Below are 26,617 nucleotides of genomic sequence, written 5' to 3' on the forward strand. Positions count from 1 at the left end.
TGCCTAGCTTTTAGTCTCTGTAGCTCTGAAAGCTTGTCCTCCCTTCAAGCTTTGTCTCCTTGAGTCTCCATGCTCATTGTGCCAATGTAATCACATCTATGGTCACCTATTGAAGTAGAGTCTTTGTACTCTATTCATCCCTCTTGATGTCTTTTCCTTAACACCACTCTCTCCAATCCCTTGCTTCTTGACCTGTAACTCCTTAAATAGGAGTTTGGAATACTTTTCCTACTCTAATCTTCTTTCTCTTATTTTTGGTTTGAATGGATTAGGTAAGATATGATGTATCTTTCCCTTATCTTGTTTCTTCTAGAAACATTGTGTAGAATCCACCTACATTCGCCTAAAAATAGTTAATCTAGAATTCTGTGCCACCAGCTCAACATTCTTATCTTCCATCTAGTTCATAAAATTCAAGTTAAAAAACTTGTTAGCTCAAATCTGGTGACTCTTTGACTTTTCAAATAATGTAACAACTCGACACTATTGACTTTCTGATACTTGACACATACTGTGTTACTCAACACCTACTGTGGATTTACTTAGCATCAACTAAGTTTTACTGATAGTAGGCACCTATTATATTTTGTCTAGCTCGGCACTTGAACTTGCTTGGCACCTTCTGTTTCACTCAGCACACAGTAGATTTTTCATTTGCTTGACACTTACTAATAATCTGCTCAGCATGAACTAGCTTGCTCGACACCCACTACTGAATTTAGTCAAGCTTTGTAGACAGTTTTGTTATAAATTATTCTTCTAGAGTTTCTAAGTGTGGCCAACCTCTATATCTTCAAGTGTATTATCAATACATCATTTTACCATTGACTTAACTAATCCTTGTACTTCATTACAAAATCATAACTCAACCTTTCCTTTAGGTGCTTTTGTTATATCTTATTGATTAAATCCTCTTCATCAATTAACTAAGTGATAGTACTTGGATCTTATAAGTAATGGTCATTCCAACAAATAGCAGGCTTGACATCAGTGATAAAAAAATGATTGAAAACATTCTTAATCAACAATCTCCCTTCTTTGATAATGATCTTTTTCAATCAGATTTCAACAATCTCCCTCTTTGGCATTGACGACAAACTAAACTGATCAACCAAGTTATCAAAATGCTAACTAGGTTAAAACAATAAATCAAATGCCAAAAAGAAAACTTTGTATCCAAAATTATTCATTCTATCAACAACTTTGAATTTCTTACGACTCTCTCTAAATTCTATAACTCCCTCTTTCAAAGTATTAGGGATATCTCTTTTGCTGATACAATATCTTCTCCTTTTTGTTCTACTCCCACTCTAATCTTGTCATCATGATTGATTCTTGTTTGTGTTTTTTTCTTTCTCTTAGCTACTATTTCCCTTCTCCTTCCTTTCTGCTATTTCTCCCTTTACACATTTGATCCTATAGATTTGATCAGTTTTTGCTATTTCTCCCTTTTTGACAACAATGCCAAAGAAAAATTATTTTAGCATCTTATCATGCAAGTGTAGCATTTGTAGGAACTCCAATTTCTCCCTCTATCACCTTGCCTATGAATTATTTGGAATTTTAGTATTTTAATTACTTTAGGAAAAACCTAAAGTAAGGATCCTGCACATCAATTTATATCATTTCAGCAATCTACTTATTTGATGTAGGGCAATCTTGTTGTTACTCAAACAACCTTGGATAGGGGTATCACCCCTAACTTACCTCTAAGATACTCAAATGCATCTTTAGGTAATGGTTTTGTGAAGATGTCAGCAATTTGTTCCTTTGAGTTGACATATTGCATCTTCACTTGTTTGTCTTCCACTAGTTCTCTTACATAGCGATACTTAATTGCAATGTGCTTTTTTTTGGCATGCATCATAGAATTCTTTGACATGTTGATGGAACTTTTGTTATCACAATAGAGTATCATAGGTTCAATTACCTCTTCCTTCATACCTTTCAATAGGTGCTTGACCCATACAATATTGGTGCAGTTGATGGCAACAACAACATACTCAACTTTAGCTATGGACAATGAGGTACAACTTTTCTTTTTGCTAGTCCAAGTGACTAATCTTTTACCAAAGCAGAGTGCTCCTCCACTAGTACTTTTTTTGTCATCTATATTACCTCCCCAATATACATTAGTGTAGACATTCAACTCAAACTTTTTAGTCCTCTTGTAGTATTAACCAAAGTCATCTATTCCTTTTAGGTACTCATTATTCTTTTTACTGCCATAAGATGATTTTCTCTTGGATTTGCAAAAAATCTTGCCACTATTCCAATAGATAATGCAATGTCTGGTCTACTATGTACAACATACTATAACTTTCCAATCATTGATCTGTACATTGTTTGATTTACTTCAGTTGACTCATCATTCTTGGATAACTTATGTCCTATTACCATTGGTGTACTAACTAGTTTTGAATCCTCTAAGCCAAATGTTTTGAGTACCTCCTTGATATATTTTGATTGGGTCACAAATATGCCATATTTTAGTTGATGTACTTGTAATCCAACAAATAATTTGAGTTGCCCAAACATTGACATCTCAGACTCATGTTTCATCTAATCAGCAAAATCTTTGCATGGTTCATCTTTTCCTCCAAATATTATATCATCAACAAAGATTTTAGATATCAGAATGTCTTTACCTTTTTTTGTCTTGATATATAGGTTATTGTTGTCATCTATTCTCTCAAATCCAATCTTTACAAGATATTTGTGAAGTCTCTCATACCAAGCTCTAGGTGCTTGTTTCAAGCCATACAATGATTTATGCAGTTTGTAAACCATATCCTTGTTATTATCACCAACAAATCCCTTTGGTTGTTCTATGTAGACTTCCTCTTCTAGTATACCATTTAGAAAAGTAGACTTTGCATCCATTTGGTAGACTTTAAAACCTTTGTAAGCAACATATACAAGTAGAGTTCTTTCTCCTTCCATCCTTGCAACAGGGGCAAATGTTTCCCCATAGTCCAGTCCTTATTCTTGTGCATAACCTTTTAAGACTAGTCTAACCGTATTTCTTATGATCTCACCATTCTCATCTAGCTTGTTGCTAAATATCCACTTGGTACCAATCACATTCTTATCAGCTGGTCTTGAAACTAAAGTCCAAGTATTGTTCTTCTTTATCTACTCAATCTCCTCTTCCATAGCTTTACACCAGTCATCATCTTGTAGTGTTCAATATTGATCAGTAGACATGATTCATTTCTCAATCTATTTCACCAATGTTTTTTTATGTAGGGTGATGTCTTCTTACATACTTGGATAGTCTTGGTTCTGTCCTTGTTTCCATGTTTGGTCTTTCAGCTTTAGAGTCATTGTGCACATCTCTTTTAAGTAGCTTAGCATCTCTTTCATGTGTACTGATTTTAGAGTCAAAATGTGCATTATCTTCATTCTACAACTTGGATTCTGGTTGTGACTCGGCTGATACTAAAACTTGTTGCTGATTCCCAACTTGATTGGCAACTTTTTTAATAATAGGAATTCCTTCATAGAAGTATACAAAGGATCTGTACTCTTTTGGTTTCTTGATGGATTCACCATTTTGAACTTCTATATGTTTGTCAAAGTTTACATTTGCACTCTCCAAAATTTTGTTAGTGTTAGTATTTAAACACTTATATGCTTTACTTCTAGTGGAGTATCCAAGGAATATACCTTCATCACTCTTTGCATCAAAATTGCCATTTCTAGAATCTTTAAGAATATAGCACTTACAACCAAACACTTTGAAATGTTTTACATTAGGTGAGTGACCATAGCATAATTCAAAAGATGTTACATTTGTACCTTTCTTGATTTGGACTCGATTCAGGGTGTAGATAGCTATACATACAACTTCTCTCTAGTACTTTAGAGAAACATTCTTCTCCATCATTAATGTTCTAGCACAATCCATCACTAATCTAATCCTTCTTTCTGCAATTCCATTCTATGAGGGAGTTCTAGGTGCTGATGTTTGTCTCTTAATTATTTTATCATTGCAAAATGTCTCAAATTCTTTTGATGTGAACTCTCCTCCTTTGTCTGATCTTAGGCACTTTTGAATCTTTCTTGTTTCTTTCTCAACCCTGGCCAAATACCACTTAAACATTTGAAATACATTAGATTTTTCCTTTAAGAACATGATAATCATCATCCTAGAGTAATCATCAACAAACAACATTATGTATCTATCTCCTTTGTAGCTTTGCACTTCTATTGAGCCACATAAATCAGTATGGACTAACTCTAGTACTTCTTTGGAAGTGTAGGTTTTGGTTTTGAAACTTGACTTGGTCATCTTCCCTAGCTGACATTGTTTGTACATTATATTATCAGGCTTATTTAGTTTAGGAAAACCTCTAACTTTCTTCATTTTTTTGATGCTAATCAGATTATCAAAGTTGACATGATATAGCCTTTTATGCCATAGCCACACATCATCAAATCTTACAATAAGATAGGAAACATCCTCCATATCTAGGTAAAATAGATTACTCCTAGTTTGGTCTCCTTTTCCTATCAAAATTCCATCAGTGTCATAGATTTTGGCAATTTTGTTTGCAAATTCTACTTTACATCCTACATTGCCTAACTATGACACACTCAGTAGATTGTAGTTCAATCCTTCAACATAATATGCATTATCACATGAAATTTTCTCTGTAAGCTTAATAGAACCTTTTCCTTTCATTAGACATGGAGCATCATTTCTAAATCTAACACTATTTCCATCATAGTAAGTTAAGATAACAAACTTGCTTTTGTCTCCTGTCATGTGATGTGAGCACCCACTGTCTATGATCCACTTATCATTCTTGTTTACACAGGTTACTAGTGCTATTGTCTCATCTTCATCCGACTCATCCTTCATGGCTACATATACTACCTCATCATCATTTTCGTTAAAATTCTCTTCTTCAACAATGTAGTACTTTTTGCCTTTGTCTTTGTAATATCTGCTATCATCTTCTCTTCTATTTTTGTACTTTTTGCCTTCTCTATAGTTCTTTTTTTGTGTGCACCTTGTAGTAATATGTCCTAATTCATTGCAATTAAAACAAATGATAGGCAACTTACCTTTGAATTTACCTTTGCCTCTGTGAAATCTTCTGACCAACAATGCTTCCAATTGTTCCACATCTTTTCATTTGTGCTACTATCATTGGATGCATATTTTATCTTTCTTTTCTTCTTCTTTAGTTTCAACTCTTTAGTGTCTTTCAATAATAGCTTGGCCTTGAAAGTAGATTCAAGATTCTCAGGTTTGTAGTTATGAAAGTTGGATAACTCAAATGCAGTAAGTCTTCCCACTATACCTTCAAGAGTTAATTTGTTTCCTAGTATTCATCTCAACTCTTGGATGGCTGATACTCTAATAGCATGAATGCGAAGCAAGGTTCTTAAGACTTTGATAATAAAAATTTCATCATCTAAATGACTAGCCAAATTTCTTATTGCACGTACTACTTCCTTTATTCTTGAGGCATATTGAGCAATGTTCTCACCTTCCTCCATTCTCATGTCATCAAACTTTCCTTTGAGGCTTCATCTTTTTTCTCTTTCGACATTCTGATCTCCTCCATAAATATTTGACAAGGCTTCCCAAATCTTGAATGCAAAGGTACATCCCTTGATGTCATCAAATTTAGCATAGTTGAGAACAAAGGCAATTTCCAGCATTGGCTGATTGTGCTCCTTCCTTTTCTTCATATCTTTTGCGGTAGGGACACTAGCTAGATCAACATGTTCCACTTTGATTGAGGTTTGTGCATGGTCACCTATTGGTCCAAGGTGCAACTTCATTAAAATTTTCCATGCAGTGAAGTTATCTCTGTTGAGCTTGGAAACTTCTCTCTTAGACATCTAGATCTTTCTACTTCTAGTACCTTTAAACCAAATCAATAGATGGCTCTAATACCAATTGTTAGAAATGCTTTAGAATAACTAAAAGGGGGGGTGAATTAGTTATTCAAGGTCTAAATGTCCTAATAAAACTTTTTCACTAAGTATAGTGATTCTATTAAACTAACCATGCATCCAACCTAAACATTATTCTTAGCAAGTTACTGATTAAAAAAAATGCAGGAATAAGACATGAAAAATCAACACATAACACAGTGATTTACATGGAAACCCAATTTGGGAAAAACCACCAGTAGCATGCTACTCCTTTCTCACTCTTCTAAAGTGATGTCCTATTAAAGGCTTGCCCTATTAAAGGCTACACAACACACTATTAAATGTGACCTGGTTAAAGGATTTCAACCACCCTGTTAGAAGTGGGCCTAGTTAAAGGACTTTAGAACATTCACTTGGAATGTCACCCTGTTAAAGGATTTAAAAATTGGTTGTTAAACCAACCTAAGTCCATAGGATTTTTTCCTAACTGATACAATTTCTAGAGAGTAACAATAAGGGCTTTTGATCTGATACAACTCACAACATAACTTGCAGATTTTAGATCTCAATTTTGTTCACAAATTTGCTTGGCTTTTAGTCTCTGTAGCCTTTCAAGCTTTGTCACCTTGAGTCTCCATGCTCATTATGCCAATGCAATCACCTCTATGGTAACCTATCGAAGCAGAGTCTCTATACTCTATTCATCCCTCTCGATGCCTTCTCCTTGACACCATAGACTCTCTCCAATCCCTTGCTTCTTGACCTGCAACTCCTTAAATAGGAGTTTGGAATAATTTTCCCACTCTAATCTTCCTATTCTTATTTTTGGTTCAAATGGATTAGGTAAGATATGATGTATCTTTCCCTTATCTTGTTTCTTCTAGAAACATCATGTAGAATCTACTTATATTTGCCTAAAAATAGTTAACCTAGAACTCTATGCCACCAGCTCAACATTCTTATCTTCCATCTGGTTCACAAAATTCTAGGTAATAAACTAAACTTGTTAGCTCAAATCTAATAAATCTTTGACTTTTCAAATAATACAGTAGCTCTACACTATTGAATTTTTGATGCTCAACACATACTGTGTTACTCGGCATCTATTGTGGATTCACTCAGCATCAACTAAGTTTTACTAATGCTCGACACCTATTAAATTTTGTCTAGTTTGGCACCTAAACTTGCTCGACACCTTCTATTTCACTCGACACACACTAGATTTTGCATTTTCTTGGCACTTATTGACAATCTGCTCATCATGAACTAGCTTGCTCAACACCCACTAATGAATTTAGTTAAGCTTTATATATAGTTTTGTTATAACTTATTCTTCTAGAGTTTCTAAGTGTGGTCAACCTCTGTATCTTCAAGTGTATTATCAATACATCATTTTACCATTAACTTAACTGATCCTTGTACTTCATTAAAAAATCATAACTCAACCTTTCCCTTAGGTGCTTTTGTTACATCTTATTGATTAAATCCTCTTCATCAGTCAACTAAGTGATAGTACTTGGATCTTATAAGCAATTGTCATTCTAGCAAATAGCAAGTTTGACATTAGTGACAAAACAATGATTGAAAACATTCTTAATCAACAATCTCCCTTATTTGATAATGATATTTTTCAATCAGATTTCAACATTATCAAGTTCTCCCCATCTTTTATAATACTATTTATTTATTTTGTTTTTCATATTTGATGATAAGCTATTCTATGTTGGACATGATTTTATATATACCGTTAGTAGCCATGAGAAAGGTTGTGACATATGGGGTGTCTGGTAGTATGGACCCCACATGTTAATTATGATTTCTAGCCAGATTAACTATTACATCTTTTAATTATTATTTTACTAATAATATTTTATACTTAGATTTATATTAAGTATTAATATTATAATCAAATATTATAATTGAATCTTAATGCATAGTTTAATACTAAAAATGACTACTATGACATATTGATATTATCATTATTGCGATAAATTGATATTACATCAATCATTAATTAGTAATATTGTTTATAATTATATTTGATTAGTTTATTGTAGTAAATGATGTATTTATTATTAGAATAATATTTCAAAGGTGAAATTTAGAGATATATTTATACCAATCAAAGATGTTAATTATGATTTTATATTGGATTTCATTATTAAGGGGGATATTACATTTATATTTCTATTGCTTCCTTTCATCTTTTATATTTCAATTTCAAGGTTGATTACGTAATCTAGGGCTTGAGCAAGGCTTGCCTTCATCAAACCAAAATACAAATCAAGTTTTACCTTCTGTAGGAGCAATATATCTAATTTTGGTTACAAACATGAAAAATACTCATCGAGAACTCAAACAAGTTGAGTTGACTTTGATAGTGTGCCCTAAGAACATGTCCATATCTTCATGAAGTGTTCAGACACTTTACCACCAAGTTGACATTTTCTTTAAGGCTTGAGAAAAAAAAATATTTTCTAGGTTTTTTGTGATGATCACAAATTTGCAATCAAAAGTTAAGTCATAGGATTAGATCCGTGATTTTTGGAGTGAAAAGGTATATCTCCTTGCACATTTAAAGTTAATCACTTTATCATTCATTTCAGTTTTTTTTTCTATACATATTTCTATATCTTAATTGGGTTAATTTAATATGTCTAGCACCTAGATCTATATTATTTTTATCATTAAATTAACTAGTTCAATTTCATATTTACATTGCATATCTTTACTCAATTTGCATTGCATGAAATAGGACTTGCTTGTGTACTTGATATAATTTTGGTTTAGTATTGGCGTCACTTTATATATTTGAGTTTTTCTAATCTAACTTGGGTTATATTGAGAGTTATGTTTGGAAGCCTCTCTTTCTTTTGTATTCAATGATTGATTAGTGAAAACTATATGGCTAGTGAATTTACCTGATATAGTTTATATCTATAATATTAACCACCCCATTTAAACATTTTTCACCAAAACATTTTGGTGAACCCAACACATCTTTTCTTTTCAATTTTGGAGTCAAATCCCTTTATTTCTCTTGGATTGTACAATGGATTTAGCTATCTTGTAAGGTTAGATCTCTATTTTTACGCTCCTTGTTACATTGATATTTGCATGGTTAGATGCCATTAGAGTTTCCTTTTGTGATCTCCCCTTTTATGAGCTTGATTACATTAAGTCCAACCTAGATCATTCTTGTTAGGAGATTTCATAGATGCATTAGATCTTTTGATCATTATTCCTCTATTCTTCCTAGGATGCATGAGCTCTTTTGATCATGATTCCTCTCTTCTTCCTAGGATGCATGAGGATACTGATAGTTTTACTCAATATCTCAATCGTATCATGGATAATAGCTCTTCTCACTCTTCCCATGATGAAGGGGAAGACTCTAGAGTTCCTCCTTCCCAAGTTGATAAGCTCTCTCATGAAATTTAAGTTGGAAGCTTGACTTGTGCAAGAGAACCAAAATCTCAATATCATTGTTGCTATTGAGGCTATTAAGAATCTCATTACTCATGATGATAACTAAATGTACATCTTGCATGGTGTATCTCACCTTATTCATACTTATGCTAAACTTGTGATAGAATATTCTCAAGAGTTAGTATACACTCCTCCTTCAACAACTATTGAACCTTACACTACTATTTCCACCTCTATTCCAAGAATTCCCACTTATGCACCACCTCTCATGAATACTTATACACAAGTTGAGCTAATATTCTAATTGTTGGTCTTCTTAACCATACACTTTCCTTTAGTGTTCCTCCTATCTCCATAACTTCTTTATTACATTCATATAATGTCATTCCTTTCACATATTCCAAGCCTCTTCCCACTCCTTTGAATCCTCCACCAAAATCTTTATAGATTCCTTTCACTTCCTACAAAAAATTTGACAACATATCCAATATGTCTATGCATAGAATTACATCCTCTAATTGCACCATTAATATCTTGGTTCATAATGTCACTTATTTGCAATAACTAGTAGCTCGATTTACCCAATCTAAGTACAACATCTCTATATATGACATTGCCAATTTTCTATCCTTATAAATCCTTCATGTTGTTATCCTTTAACATGTTGAGATACCTTATGCTTGCCTACTTAATCAAACTAATAACTAGGATAATACCTCCCACACTTATAGATTGGACATCCATCAAGTAATCATTAAGTTAGCTTGTAGGTTCATTTATATGCAAAACCCAAGGACATAGTCTTGAAATGGTGTATATATGCATATGCATTGAGTTACCATGGTTTCCATCACTATTCTACTAAAAGTTAAAAAATAAATCTTTAGAAGGAAGTATTGGAAATTAACTCTACTTTATAAAAAATTACAAAGCCTAAACTACTCTAAGTTACCCAAACATAATTCAACATTTAGAGAAGGATCTACTCTACCCACCTTGGTTGTAGGAACAATCACAAGTTTGTTTACCTAGTGGTTGCATGAAAATTAGAGGATGAAATAAATTCTACAAAAATGAGGAATGAGAATATTTTCTCACCAAGTGGGCCTCCTTGAGTGAGATAACTAGAATAAAATATGCAATCTAATGGAGTTCAAACATATCCTTTTTATTCTTAACTAAAACTCAAATCAGACATGCTAAACTAAAATTGCACAACTTTGCTACTGGAAAATCAAAATATATCAAGTTCCATCTACTTCACTATTACTAAGAGAAGTCTTTAGAAACTTATTTATAATAAAACTTCTAACTAACTCATAAACTATTGGACATCCTTAATTGGATAAATTATAACAATTGGTTCCATTACAATCATGTTGAGATGTTTCCTCAACCAAAATAATGAGTCTTCGTTATTAAATACACAATGGAAAAAGTAGGTACTCACCAACTAGATTTTCTCTCCACCATAATAGTTATGTCCTAACTTATTCACAATAAGTAATGATCAAAGTTTACTTCTTTATGATATTTAATTATCCACTCTTCTTGGCAGTTATTGAATAGGTCTAGGAATCTCCATAATGTTGGTTGTCCTTGGGCTTGATTGACTTGGTCTTGCAATCATGAATTAGTAGCACAACCATACATCTCATTAAAGACACATTAAATTTTATAAGTTTATCTTTAATAGAAATTACTATGCATTGAATCCATTCTTATAGGAAACGAACTTGTTTGGTTGTAGTGACCCATTCACACTTCAATCATTCACAAACAATTAAATAATATAAAGGTGATCCATTCATCATTAATTTTATATTATAATAAGTAAATATTTCTTTATATCAATACACAACAAAAAATATTCTTTATACTTTATACCTATAATGTCTCTAAAAGAATCTTATGAATGTATAGTAAAAAGTCTAATTCATAAATATCACAACTAGGAGAAACATGTAACATAATATGCCATAAATGACCTCATTATTCCCCCTAAATTAGTGTCTTCTTGGTCCTCCAACAACTAAAAATTTCCTAATTCTATTCATTTTTAATTTAGATATGAAACTTTGTCATGTACCTCCCTAAGCCAATTTCCAATAATACACATTAGTTTCCTAAATCTTTTTCTACTGTCCAACTTCTTTTTCCATGTCATGAAAATTTGCATCATGTTCCATATTGAGTAAAGGACACATCAAGAGCATTGAATAAAACTTTAGAGTATTCAATAATATTGCCTATACTTGTTGAGCATGACATACCAAGGAGCTCTTTAAGAAGGAAATACATAATTCTGAGGGGAATGCGGTTCAACTCTTTTCAAGTTGACACTTAAACTGTCCCATCTCTACATTACTCTCTCCAACACCTACTATCCTTCATTCACTGTCATCTATCCATATACCTTGTAGGCCTCTTCTCTCAATGGTTTAATGTAGTCTATTGTATCCTCAGTGGTGGGTTTCAACTAGACATTTTGCAATATTTGAGCATCACTAGCTTCACCTCTTATCGCCAATGGTGTATAAATTTATTCATTTTTGTAGGGGCATGATTGATGCTCTTGACTAATTTTATTTTTTATCCAAGACATAAAGGTGTATAATTTGAAATCTCCTACATACAATAACAAATTCCAATTCTTTATTATGGGGAACAACATAGTTGTGTAGGTATAATTCATTAAGAAAATTTTTGATTAAGGGTGGAGAAGCTTTAAATATAAAGTAAAATTCATGGGGAGTCTCAAGAGAAGGATAAAGTCCTTGTACTATCTTGGTTAGTTTTAAATTAAGAAACAAATCTCTTAAGTATAGGGTATATACCCTTTTTGGTGAGCAAAATTTCATTAACTCAGGTATGACAAAGGAAATCTATGTGATTTTCTCCTTCAATATCTCTACTTCCTCCTCTTTCTCCCTCAATTATTATTCTTGATCATCAATAAAATTCTAAAATCTTCTCTTCTTCAATTAAAGATTTTTGCAACATCATATTTTGGTAAAGACTCAATCCCATGACTATAGTGGTAGATAGGTTAGGTGGTATTTGAGGACCTTGATTTTTAATAGGTACATACCCTTCTTCCTCAGTATTTAGTGGATCCTCATCATGCCTCAATTCATCAAATGGCCTCCCTATCCAAAATATCATTGATGTTTCTACATTTACTTCCACTATCCATTGAAAAACTTCAACTAATTGATTTAAATTAGCTATTTTTAGGATGCTTTTGCAACATTATCAAATAAAATTTTTCAGCATCATGGGTTTCTTCTTTAATGATATTTATAGAATCAAATTTAGAGACTTCCTCCTAAAGTGTTTCCTCCTTTTATTCAACATTTTTGTCATCAATGGGTACCAAACCTCCCTCCTTCTCATTTTCAGGCTAAGAGAAATTTATTTCCTCAACCTTTTGTTCCATGACTATATCCTCATTTCCTTGTGTCTCACCCATAGAACCAGATGGACCTTCCTGAACAACATTGTCTTCTATTGGAACTTCCTCTATTCTCTCTTTTGATTCATAGTATTTTTTTGTCATTCTTTCTTCTATGGACTTAGAAGACTCAAATCGACCGGTGGGGCTTATTGAGTAGGAGTGTTGTTGTCATCCCATACCTCCTTTTGAGTGAGATCCACCTTTACTACTCTTATCACATTATCATCCTCTAATTGTTGTACATAATTTATTGTACAATGGAGGATAGTCCACCTATGGTGGACATGTGATTCCACTTTGTGTGATTGATAGGTTATCTCATACATATTATCTCATACATATCTCCTAGTTTTCATGCATTATCTATATATTTAGAATATCTACTTTATATTTATCAATTTTGTATCCATTATTAATTGGTCAATATTGAAACAATCATTTTGTCATATTATTTTTTCTCTCTTATTTGACTATCAATTAAGTTTCTAGATGTTGGCATTTTCACTCTTTTCCTTATGCAAATTCTTACATGACATCAAATCCATAGGAGTGTTATTGCATAGATATTAGAGATGCTTTAATTTTGGAGGGCCACAATTCAAATCTAGAATTTGACCAGTTATTTGGACTATCTAGAGAAAGATGTGACCCCCACTATGTTTGGGTGGTTGTTACAATGGATTTTGACTATAAATTTATCTATATTGGGCAAAAGTCAAATTCGAAGCAAATATTTTTTGCAAATCAAACCCTAAGTCCTAATCTATAAATTTGGAGCACTTTGGGCCAAATTTGATATTGCCACCATGCCCATAGTGCCCAAGAACCCTAGAAATGGTTGTTCATTCATCCAAATCAGAGCTAGGTATCAATAATTAAAAAACTACCCCCAGTTTATTGCATGTCTATAGAACCAATATGATTTTATTTTTTAAATTAAAAAATGAATTACTTTCATTTTGTTTTCATTAAAAAAAAAACATTAAATTGTATGAGGCAAATTATTTCAATTTTAAAAAAATATTTATTTTATTTTTTATATTTTTTTTTTTCAAAAATCATTTTTTCCTTTTTATTAATTTTTTGAGAATAAAAAAATCATTTTTCTTGTTTTTTATTTTAAAAATAAAAATAATTATTTTTTCTTGACTTTTCAATAATTTTTTGGGGTTTTAAATATAATATTTTCTCAAAATATTTGTTTAAATAAATAATGCAAAATTAGGTATTGACTTGTAGTGTTATGATTGGTGCTTCTCTTGTAGCAACAATATCTTGTGTTTGATTTTTGAAATGGGAGCTAAAATAAACTTAATATAAAAAAAATAAATAAATAATGTAATTGGGAGAAACAATTATTTGCCACATCATACTTGTCTTGCAGTGCTATCTAATTGATAACCAATGGGAGAGGACAATTTTATCCCAAAGGCTTCTTGAGTTAAGGCCAACCAAAAGACATTTTTTCACAGTATTTGACATAGCATCTTTGTGACTTCAACATTTTCGTGTTTATAGCTTTGCATTTGTATTTATTGGTGTAAACTCTTGTATGAGAAATGTTGTACACACACTACCATTAAGTGCCTAATTTATATTTGTACTTTATCATTGATGACATATATTTGATATTATCCCTACATTAGTGGATTAGGAATATCATGGGAGATGGTTCTTGAAGGCTATGCTCCAATTAGTTAGTGGAAGTAGAAAAAGTTCAAGTGTACCAACTTTCTAGTTTAATGTACCTAGTTGGTGCTTTTTAAGTGTCTCAAAGCCTCATCTCTATCATATCATAGTGGGTATTCCATCGATCATTCAATATCAACATTAGTACATGATCTTGTCACACTTTAACATTCTAGTCATCATCTTGGACCATCTTTGCAATAGATTCAACATAATGGGGTGGGGGATATTATGTCTCCTTGCTTCCTTCCCATGGGAAGATACTTAATTGTATGTCATAATTGTGTGGGGCGGGGTGTCTTTTGGTATAATTGATGCTAATGAAATAAGGAAGTGTGTTGTTTCCATGAACCATCATTTATATTTATTATCATTGATGTTAATGTATGTGTACTTAATTCTTCATGTTCTTGATGTACTCTATTGATATATTTGGAAAAATACAAATTTTTATGCACAATCATGCACAATACTTCTAGAGATGTTTGTTATGACATCTCTATGATCATACAAGTTCACATCAAGTCTAGTTTATGTTATAATCTTATTAGCATTTGACAAGACATTGGCTTAGTAGTGTAGGAATAGAGAAAAAGTTTTTATTGACATGGTTTATTATTAGGGAATATAGTATTGAGGTTAGCAATTTGGAATCCTAATGATGTTAGTAAGATGATTTTTCAATCACACATTACCTAATAATAAATGAATAATGTTACTGGATTTTAACATTTGGAAAAGGAGTCTCGTAAAGAAAATTGAAGAAAAAATGGTTAGATTGTTGATCAGTACAAGCAAATTCATTTGAGTAATAATCAATGATTGTAGGTGACATGATGAAATGTCCTTGCTATTGTCGAAAGTTGAGTATGACTTGCATTGGTTGAGTTGATCAAATGTTTACAAAGGTATACATGTACCTGGGGAAGTGTAATATATTTTAACTTTCTTGTCAAATCATTATGCAATTGGATCCTAATGTCAATGCTTGTTGGAGATAAACTAAAATATTTTTGGTGAACTTCTAAAGAGGGAATTTAATTTTAGATTCAAATTCAAGGAATTGGAAAAACCCTAATTGGTATAATGTATAAATATCATTTTATATTTAGAAAAAGAGTGAGTGATGGGAAGAGATCATGTATGCAGTGTTGCCAAAGTGTGACTCAAGTTGTGTGGTTCATAGTAGTTTTGTATTTAAATGTGAGGATGTATATGCTTAAATGGGTCTATACTAGTAAGAAATAGTGTTATTAAGCCGAACATCTCATGTCATGTCCCCTATTCAAATAATTAAAAAAAATAAACTTTGTTAAGGCAGGCAGGCTCCGAAAAGGTGAAATTTCGGAAAAAATAGGGTTAATCTTTGGAAACCAATGGACTAATAAATAAAAATTATTATTAAATTATATTTTATTAACCCCTCTTGGACGTGAGTTAGGGTTATGCCCTCTTTAAAAGGGGTTTGGAGGCATTTTGGGCTCATTCTACATCTTGATTCTTGATAATTTTCTTGTTGTTCTTCAGAGGCTGCCAAACCTGTGGAGAAGGAGACCCAAGAACGGGAGTTTGCAGGTTTCCAGGAAGGCTAAGGACGGGAGTTTGAAGCCATTCCATGTGCATGCTCATATAGAGTTTGCCCTTGTGCTGAATAGTGCCGATTTGGGTGTTTTCGGGGTTGTTTTTGGTTTGAATTTGGGTTTTCAATTGAGTGTTTCATATCAGTTTGGTTTGCTGTTGTATTTCAGACTTTATGATGTTAAAATAGAGCTGAATATATGTATTGGGTTGTGATTAAACTTCTAAGATAATTTATGAGTGTTTTGTGGTGTTTCCGAGCATTTTTGTGTTAATTTCGGGAGCCCGATTGAGCATAGTTTGCCCTACATTTGTGATCTGTTGTGTAAGGGCTATACAAATCTGGAAATGTCATTTTGTAGGCTGTTATGCTGCTGAAATATCTGTAAAAATTTCCATTTTCAGATTTATTAATAATTTTTGAAGTTGTGAAGTTTTTGGCACTAATTTGGACATACCCGATTTGGGTTTTATTGGAAAATTGGTAGATCTTTGTAATATTGGTTGTTTGATTTTAAAGTTCTGATTTGAGGCTGGAAATATCATAAAAAATTAGTAAAGGGACTTTATAGTGGTATCAGAGCCGTGATCTTGCCAGCCTAAGGGTTTGTAGATCTTGCATGTCAAGTTTTGATAACTACCCAGATCTTGCATGTCATATTTTATGATTGCATGCAACTAAGTGAAAGAGAAAAAAGATATTTGCAGCGAGAAAAGAATAAAGAAATTTTGATTAAACCCCCAGTTGAAAGAAAAAGTACAAAATCCAAGGAAGAAAAAAGTATGGCTGATCCAGATGAGATGGCAAAGAAATTCTTCCAAGACATCCAAAATACTCAGAAGCAAACAGTGGATGGTTTGGTGGAAACTCGAGAGGCTTTGCGAATATTGACAGAAAAATTACAAGGAATTGCATCTATTAATGAGAAAGGGAGCACTTCAGAGGAGCCAAGAAATGGGAGATCCACACCATCTAAATCAACCAAATCCATTTTCTTGCCTGCAGATGAGCCACCAGTACCAAATCCAGCCATTAATCCAGTGGAAGAGGTTACAGGTAATTTGATTACATTAAGAGCTACTTACAATGGCTTAGATGATGACTTTTGTAGTTCATTTCCTTTTAGAGAATATGTGGATATGATGAACGCTTTGATGCCCAAGAAAGAGAATAGGAGGGAGCATGACACAAGTGGAAGAGAGCTCAAAAATAAAATAAGCAATTTTACAGCGCCTACTTTTGATGGAACAAATAAAATTTCAGATAGAGCATGGCTACAAAAATTACAAACTTTCTTCACACTTAACCCCATGAAAGAGAGTGATGCTATTCAATTTGCAAGTCTACACTTGGAAGATGCAGCCTATGATTGGTGGTATCATGGAATGACTACTCAAGGTCACGATCAGGTAACTACATTTGAAGATTTCAGTCAAAGGGTGATAGATAGATTTGACCTCAAGGATGATGAAGAGTACTTTAAAGAATTGTCAAAGTTGAAGCAAACCAAATCAGTTAATGAGTATATAGAAGAATTTCAAAAAGTGGCTGTTATGGTACCTGATATGAGTGAAAAGAGGATCATTTATCTTTTCCTTGATGGTTTAGAAGATTCTGTTAAGGGTTTGGTTAAGGCTTTCTCACCCTCAACCTTACAAGAAGCTATCAAAAGAAGCTTGCAACTTGAAACTTGCGTGCCTATGAAATCAATCACTACTCAAAAACCCCCAAATCTTTGGCAACATAAGGGAAATTTTCAGAAAAAGACTTTCCCAACACTACCACCAAAAGATGTGACAAATGTGGCAAAAAAGAAGGTAGATGAAGAGACTAGGAGTGAATTACGAAGGAAAAAGCTTTTTTTTACTTGTAGAGAACCATGGGTTCCAGGACACAGATGTTTGGGGAAAGGTCAAGTGCACTATATTGAAGTTGCTTCAGAATCTGATTCAGATGAGCATGAGGAATTTCATGATACTAAGGAGGAGGTAGAAGAAGAGAAAGTAAAAGAAATCAGCAAGGATGGCACTTTAGCAGCATTATCAGGAGCCCCAAGATACCATCCCTTCCGAATTCGAGGGGTACTAGCAGGGCAAAGGTTGACTGTTCTTCTTGATAGTGGGGCAACTCACAATTTTATTGATGAGGGATTTGTCATGAAAAGAGGGCTTAAAGCAGAAGATTTTGAGGGATTCAATGTTACTTTAGCTGATGGATTCACTATGCCTTGCACACGGGTGGTGAAACAACTCAAGATGACCTTAGGAGATTATGAGTTATGTGATGACTTCTATGTGGTTGGTATTGGGGAGACAGATCTTGTTTTGGGTGTTCAATGGTTGCACTCTATCGGAGGCTATTACATGAACCATCAAACTATGGAGTTTAAATTTCATTCCAATGGGAAAGAAGTCATATTGAGAGGGTTATCGAATGGAGCACCTAAGGCGGTCTCTGCAAAGAGGATGGAGAGGACTTTCCGAAGAGGACGAGTAACATGGGCAGCAGGAGTCATAATCCAACCAACAAGCTCTCCCAAGAATCAAGGTAATTTCCATTTTGAAATTCAAAATATTCTTGATAAGCATAGTATAGTTTTCAATGACTTGCCTCCAGGATTACCACCAGATAGAGGTTTTGAGCATGTTATAGAGTTAGAACAGGGTGCCAAACCAGTTATAACAACCCCATACCACCATCCAAGAGGTTATAAGGAAGAAATTGAAAAAACTATTAAAGAACTCCTGGACATGGGATTCATAAGGCCTAGCTCTAGTCCATTTGCACCATCTGTGGTACTTGTCAAGAAAAAGGATGGTACAATGAGAATGTGTATAGACTACAGGGCTCTAAACAAGAAGACCATAAAAAATAGGTATCCCATATCACGCATAGATGAACTCATTGAGGAGTTACATGGTGCTATATACTTCTCAAAAATTGACTTAAGATCAGGCTACCATCAAATCCGAATGAGGAGTGAAGATGTGGAAAAGACTGCTTTCAGATGTCACTATGGGCACTTTGAATTTCTTGTTATGCCATTTGGACTCACTAATGCACCAGCAACATTCCAATCTTGTATGAATAAGGTATTCAGTCAGCATCTTCAAAAATTTGTTTTGGTATTTTTTGATGATATCTTGATATACAGTAAAACATGGGAAGAGCATCTAAAGCACATAGACACTGTTTTGGGAATCTTGGAGCAGCAATCCTTCTATGCTAAGCTATCTAAATGTGAGTTTGGTTTGACAGAGATTCTATATTTGGGACATATTATAAGCTCTAAAGGAGTACAAGTTGATCAACAAAAAATCCAGGCAATTTTGGATTGGCATCCACCCACTAATCTTACACAGTTGAGAGGTTTCTTCGGGTTGTGTAGCTACTATAGGAGATTTGCCAAGGGATTTTCTCAGCTTGCTGCCCCCTTGACTGATTTGACAAAGAAAGGAGCTTTTGTTTGGATAGAAGAGGCACAAAAAACATTTGATAAGCTTAAGGAGGTAATGAGTTCATGCCCTGTGCTTGCAATTCTAGATTTCTCTTTACCTTTTGTTGTTGAATGTGATGCTTCGGGAGAAGGTATAGGGGCTTTCCTAACTCAAAGGGGACATCCAATAGCATTTGAGAGTCAAAAATTAAATCAATCAGAGAAAGGGTACTCCATCTATGATAAGGAAATGTTGGCAATCATGCATGCACTTCATAAGTTTAGACAATATTTGGTATGTGGGAGATTCATTGTAAAGACAGACCATAATAGCCTCAGGTTCTTCTTGAACCAAAGGGATTTGAATGATCGTCAACAAAAATGGGTAAGCAAATTGCAAGCTTATGATTTTGATATTGAATACATGAAAGGAAAGAATAATGTGGTTGCTGATGCTCTCTCAAGAAAGCCCACTTTGTGTTCCTTATCATCTATCTCTGCTGATTGGAAAGTCTCCATAATTTTAGAGTATGCTAAAGATTCATTTGCCACCAAGATTTTGGATAAGTTAGTGGATGATAACAGGTACAAGGTTGTTGATGAATTGATTTATTACAAGAACAGGATCTTCTTAGTGCCAGGGTCGAAAACTAAGGAGAGGATATTGAGGGCCTTTCATGACACACCTTTGGCTGGTCACCAGGGATACTTCAAGACATACAAGCAAATTCGAGAGTGGTTTTCATGGAAGGGTATGAAGGAGGATGTCCTTAAACACATTAAGGAATGTATGGTATGCCAACAAAGCAAGAGTGAGCAAAATTTTCCTACAGGGTTGTTGCAGCCACTTCCTATTCCTGAACAAAAATGGGAAAGTATTTCCATGGATTTCATCACTGGGTTGCCCAAGGTTCAAGGTAAGGATTGCATATATGTGGTGGTAGATAGACTAACTAAGTATGCACATTTCTTTCCTATCACATCTGATTTCAAGGCATCACAAGTGCCGAATTGTTCTTCAAGGAAATTTTTAGATTACATGGTTTGCCTAGAAACATTGTTAGTGACCGGGACAGTAGATTCCTTAGCTCTTTTTGGAAGGAGCTCTTTCATTTGGCAGGAACTGAACTCACTCCCAGTACTAGCTATCACCCTCAAATAGATGGACAAACAGAGATAGTTAATAAATGGATAGAAGGATATTTGAGAAACTATGTTTCAAATCAACAACATGCTTGGGTGAAATGGTTACACCTAGGGGAGTATTGTTACAATACATCTCATCACATGTCTATTGGTATGCCTCCTTTTCATGCTCTTTATGGTTACGATGCCCTTTCCTTTGTTGATCTAATACTTTCCGATAGAAGAGTACCCTCAGCAAGTGATTTCATCAAGCAAAGCCAAGACATAATAAGGTCCCTCAAGGATAATCTACAACATGCACAAAACCAACAAAAGATATATGCTGACAGGAAAAGGATTGAAAGATCTTTTGAGGTGGGAGATTTGGTATTTGTTAGGTTGCAGCCATATAAGCAAAGCACCTTGAAGAGAAGTGGGGCAGAGAAACTCAAGCCAAGGTTCTATGGGCCTTATAAAATCATCAAGAGGGTAGGAGAGGTAGCTTATGAATTGGAGCTCCCACCAAACAGCAAAATACATAATATTTTTCATGTATCTTGCTTAAAGAAGGTTCTAGGCCAGCAAACCATAGTATCTACAGAATTACCACCTCTTGATGATGAAGGGAAATTAGTTTTGATACCAGAAGAGATTTTGGATACAAGAGAGAAAAGGTTGAGAAATAGGAGCATCACAGAGCATTTGGTCAAATGGAAAGGATTACCACTAGAGGATGCAACTTGGGAAGGAGAACATATTCTTGAGAATTCCAACCTTCATTGCTTGAGGACAAGCAATATTTGGAAGGGGAGGACTTGTCATGTCCCCTATTCAAATAATTAAAAAAAATAAACTTTGTTAAGGCAGGTAGGCTCCGAAAAGGTGAAATTTCAAAAAAAAAAGGGTTAATCTTTGGAAACCAATGGACTAATAAATAAAAATTATTATTAAATTATATTTTATTAACCCCTCTTGGACGTGAGTTAGGGTTATGCCCTCTTTAAAAGGGGTTTGGAGGCATTTTGGGCTCATTCTACATCTTGATTCTTGATAATTTTCTTGTTGTTCTTCAGAGGCTGCCAAACCTGTGGAGAAGGAGACCCAAGAACGGGAGTTTTCAGGTTTCCAGGAAGGCTAAGGATGGGAGTTTGAAGCCATTCCATGTGCATGCTCATACAGAGTTTGCCCTTGTGCTGAATAGTGCCGATTTGGGTGTTTTCGGGGTTGTTTTTGGTTTGAATTTGGGTTTTCAGTTGAGTGTTTCATATCAGTTTGGTTTGCTGTTGTATTTCAGACTTTATGATGTTAAAATAGAGCTGAATATATGTATTGGGTCGTGATTAAACTTCTGAGATAATTTATGAGTGTTTTGTGGTGTTTCCGGGCATTTTTGTGTTAATTTCGGGAGCCCGATTGAGCATAGTTTGCCCTACATTTGTGATCTGTTGTGTAAGGGCTATACAAATCTGGAAATGTCATTTTGTAGGCTGTTATGCTGCTAAAATCTCTGTAAAAATGTCCATTTTCAGATTTATTAATAATTTGTGAAGTTGTGAAGTTTTTGGCACTAATTTGGACATACCCGATTTGGGTTTTATTGGAAAATTGGCAGATCTTTGTAATATTGGTTGTTTGATTTTAAATTTCTGATTTGAGGCTGGAAATATCATAAAAAATCAGTAAAGGGACTTTACATCTCACTTGTTGTTTCTTAGCATTTACAACAAGAAAATCTCCTAACTAGGTAGATCCTAGCATATTTTATTTATAATTCCTTTAAAAGGGTGACACTTTAGCTAGTATTTGAAGTCCTCTTACAAGGTTAATCTTCAAAATTAATCCTAAAAGGGCTAGAGGGGAATCTCTTAATTGGGTGACTCTTAATAGGGTTGTTCTCTAACTAGACTTATTATAATATCTTAAATAGGCCAAGATCCTTATAGGGTGTACTTAAACAGAGTGCATTTTCATTTATTGGCATCAATCTCACCATAATTTTTACCCAATTTAGTTTCCATAGAAAAATCTTAGTGTTATGTGTTGATGATTGTGTGAGTGAGTTTTTGATGTTCCATTTTCCTTTACAAGTTTATGCTTCTTGTTGCATGCATATGGTAAATGCTTGAAGGAATTTTTTATTAGATCTGAATCTTATTTTACAATATATTACTAATTCACCCTTCCCCCTCTCAGTAATCATTAGATTTTCTTATTCCATCAATTGGTATTAAAGCCTACGTCCTCTTTGTCATAAGCTTATATGCTTTGGGAACATATCTGATATGAAGATGTTCAAAAGAGAAATTCCCAAGTTCACATAGGAAAGCTACCTTGTATGGGCTGGTAGAATAGAGCTTTGCATCAAAGTAATGAGTGATTGATACTAAAAGCATATGGAATTGAGTATGTGATGACAAGAGGAGACCTTGATGTAGAAGAATTAATGAATAAGAAAGAAAACACATGAGAACAAGAGGATATCATAAGTACCCTTTTAGAATCTAAATATATTAATGTTAGAGGTCTTAAAATTTCTTATGCAATTTGAAGGAAGTTAGAACAAGTATATGGAGGTGACAAATATTTGTATAAAGCTAAAGAAAAAAGTCTTAGAGGAAAGTATGTTGACATCAAGATTCTAGAAGGAGAGAACATGTCTTAATGCACTTCTAGGATCAAGTATGTGGTTGTTAAACATTTGCAGAAAGGTAGAGAAGAAAGTCATAGATGCAAATATGATGACATCAAGATGGTAGAATGTAGAATGAGAGTACATATCTTAGTATGCTACTAGAATCAAGGATGTGGTTGTTGTAATCAAAGGTTCAGGTGGAGAAATTGATGATGAAGTTGTGAAAGAAATATGTTGAGAACTTCACAACCTTCTTAGGCCATTAGAGTGTTAGCTATTAATAAAATGAGAAATTTTGAAGCTATATATGTTGATGGAATAATTAGTAAGCTCACCTCCTTTAACATTAATCATTTTGAAAATGATATTTTGAAGGTTGAAATAGCCTTCAAGGCCTCTTTAGCAAGAAAATATTTTAGGAAATGGAAAGAGATTATGTTTGAACCTAATATCTTATTGAGTATTTCTAGGGACACTGATGCACTTTTTGGAGGAATAATAGAAGCAATTAGAACTTGAAGCATTGATAGCAAGAAGGATACCTAGAGGAATCAATAAGTATAAAGGAAAAATATCTTTTATATGTTTGGCTTTGAAAAAAATTGGATATATTTTTGCTAGGTGTTTGAATGGGGAACTTGAGAAGGAGAAGGACACTCAAAAGGGGAAATTCACAGAGCAATGTTATGTAGTTTTGGATGATGGGGAAACAAATGAATATTCTAATGGAAATGATGGATAAGACATTGTCTTTGTTGCAATCAAAGAGAATTACCCTGTAGATGATAGATAGGATGAAATGCTCTTGTGTCACACATTAAACTAGGTGCTAACTAGATCATAAATAGTGGGTGCTCACATTATATGACCAGTGACAAAAGTAAGTTCATTAAGCTCAATGTTTGATGGTGAAACTGAAAGGTTTGGCAATATCTTAGCATGTTTATTAAAGGACAAAGGAATTTCCTTTAATGGTAAATGAACCACTAATGATGTCAATTGTGTTGAAGGTCTAATAGACAACATGTTAAGTGTGGGATACTTTAATGAAAAGGACTACATATTATAATTTAAGAGAGACTTCTGAAGAATCATTGGAGAATTTGGTGATGAGATAGCTCTGGAAGATAGCCTAGAGGTACCTAATTTTAGTTGAATAATACCACTAAGAGTTTTTTGGTGGATATAATAGAAGATGGTTGGTTATGGCATAGAAGATTCTATCATGTTAACTTTGATAGCTTGGTTAAAGTGATAAAGGCCAATACAGTAAGATGATTTACACAACTTGTGAATCCATACAACTCAATGTGTATGGAATGTGAACTTGGTAATTTAACTAGTTCATCTTTCAAGAGAAAGTACTTTTCATTAGGGAATTTACTTGATATAGTACATACCAATTTATGTGGTGCTATGAGACAAAAGAGTAATAATGGAGATAGATATGTTATTTAGTTTACTAATGACTATTCAAGAATGATGCGTATGACTTTTCTGAGAGAGAAATTTGAGGCATTGAGTAAACTCAAAGCTTTTAGAGCATTGGTAGAAAAAGGAAACAAGTAAAATCTTGAAGTGTCCGAGATTGAATAAAGGAGGTGAATTTGTATTTGATGAGTTTATTAAGTAATGTGAAGATAATGGAAGAAAAAGACAAATGTCAGCTCTAAGAAACTCCTTAGCATATTGCTATTGTAGAAAGTAGGAATATAATTCTAATGGATTTTGTAAAGACATTTTTGATAAGGGAGAGGTTCCAAAGAGTGATTATAGAGAAGAAAAAAGTACTATATAACTTACAATCTAAACTAGGTACCATTGGTAAAGAAAGGAAAAAACATGACACCCTATGAATTATGGTGTGGTCACTCTCCTAATGTCAATTATTTAAAAAAAAAATGATAGTACGTACTACACCAAGAGAGATAATTCTTTAGTAAAGTGTAAACCAAAAACTAATGAAGAAATATTCCTAGGTTACCTAACCAAAAGTAGAGATTATATATGTCTTAATAAAAGGACTAAAAAAATGATTAAGAGTGTGGATGTAAGAGTTGATGAATTTCATGAGAGATCGGGTGAAACAAGAAGAGAGGACATAAAAAGGAAACTAGAAAATAAAATTTATTGAACAAAAAGGACCTAGACTAGTAGGACAAAACAATTTAGAAGAAGCAATTGAACTAGAAGGAGAAGAAGTTGCAAGATATGAGATAGTTGTTCCAAGGTTTGTGAAAAATAATAATTCATGTTAGGTAATTGGTGATAAGAAAGTTGGTGTGTTAACAAGAAGAAAATTAAGAGAAGGTACTTTTTTTTTTTATCATAGTTTAAACCCAAGTCTACCAAGGAAGTAATAAAAGATGATGATTGGATTAGAGCTATAGAAGAAGTGTTGGATCAAATATAGAAGAATGAAACTTGGACTCTACTGTAGAGACCTAAAGGTAAGAATTTGATAGGTAGAAAATGGGTCTCTTGAAATAAATTAGACAAAGAAGGTAAAGTGATTAGGAACAAGGCAATGTTTGTATGAAAATGATATGCACAAGAGGAAGGCCCAGATTATGGTGAGACATTTGCACCAGTTTCATGATTAAAAGGTATTTGACTATTACTAGCTTATGTTGCATTCAAAATATTCAAAGTATATCATTTGAATGGATGTCAAGTCTATTGATCTTAGATTGGTTTTGACAATTGAGTGTCAACACACTTAAGAAATTTTCTAAGTTCATGCAGAGTATAATATAGATGTCGAGTTGCAATGAGTGTCAAATCACTCATGTGCCGAGTAAAAAGTAAGTGTTGAGCAAATAGACAAAGCTGAGCAAGTTCAAGTGTCGAGTGAACAAATGATGTCAAGCAAGTTCAAGTGCCAAGTGAACAAGTGAAGCCGAGCAAGTTCAAGTGCCAAGCTAGATAGAGTTATAGTATGTATCGAGTATTAGTATCAATAAGTGCAAGGTAACATAGAAATAACCTAGTTGTTTGTGATGGCAAAAAAAACTATGCACACCATTTTTGAGCTGACATATGGATAGATATTGAAGCTTTAAAGATAAGATCAAATCTATTTGGATTCCCTATGCAATCAACATGCAACCAATCAAAAATATGGAGGGAATTGAGTAGGAAAGTTGAATGAATCTCAATCATAGATTCATACCTAACCCTAAGTCACCAAAGTCTTTTACAAGGAAGACAAAGCCTCATAATTTAGAGTGAATGAGAGAGAGCATTCAAAAATGCATGAAAGAAGGGGATGATAGTAGTGAAAGGGGTGAATTGATTAGCATACATTGAAAGTGACTAAGAAGGAGGACAACATTGTAGAATCAATTAGTAGAACAGAGGATCAATGTTACAACA

The sequence above is a fragment of the Cupressus sempervirens genome, chromosome 10, assembly GCF_028749045.1.
Source record: "Cupressus sempervirens isolate cs-2001-9-10 chromosome 10, ASM2874904v1, whole genome shotgun sequence".
NCBI classification, from domain to species: Eukaryota; Viridiplantae; Streptophyta; class Pinopsida; order Cupressales; family Cupressaceae; genus Cupressus; species Cupressus sempervirens.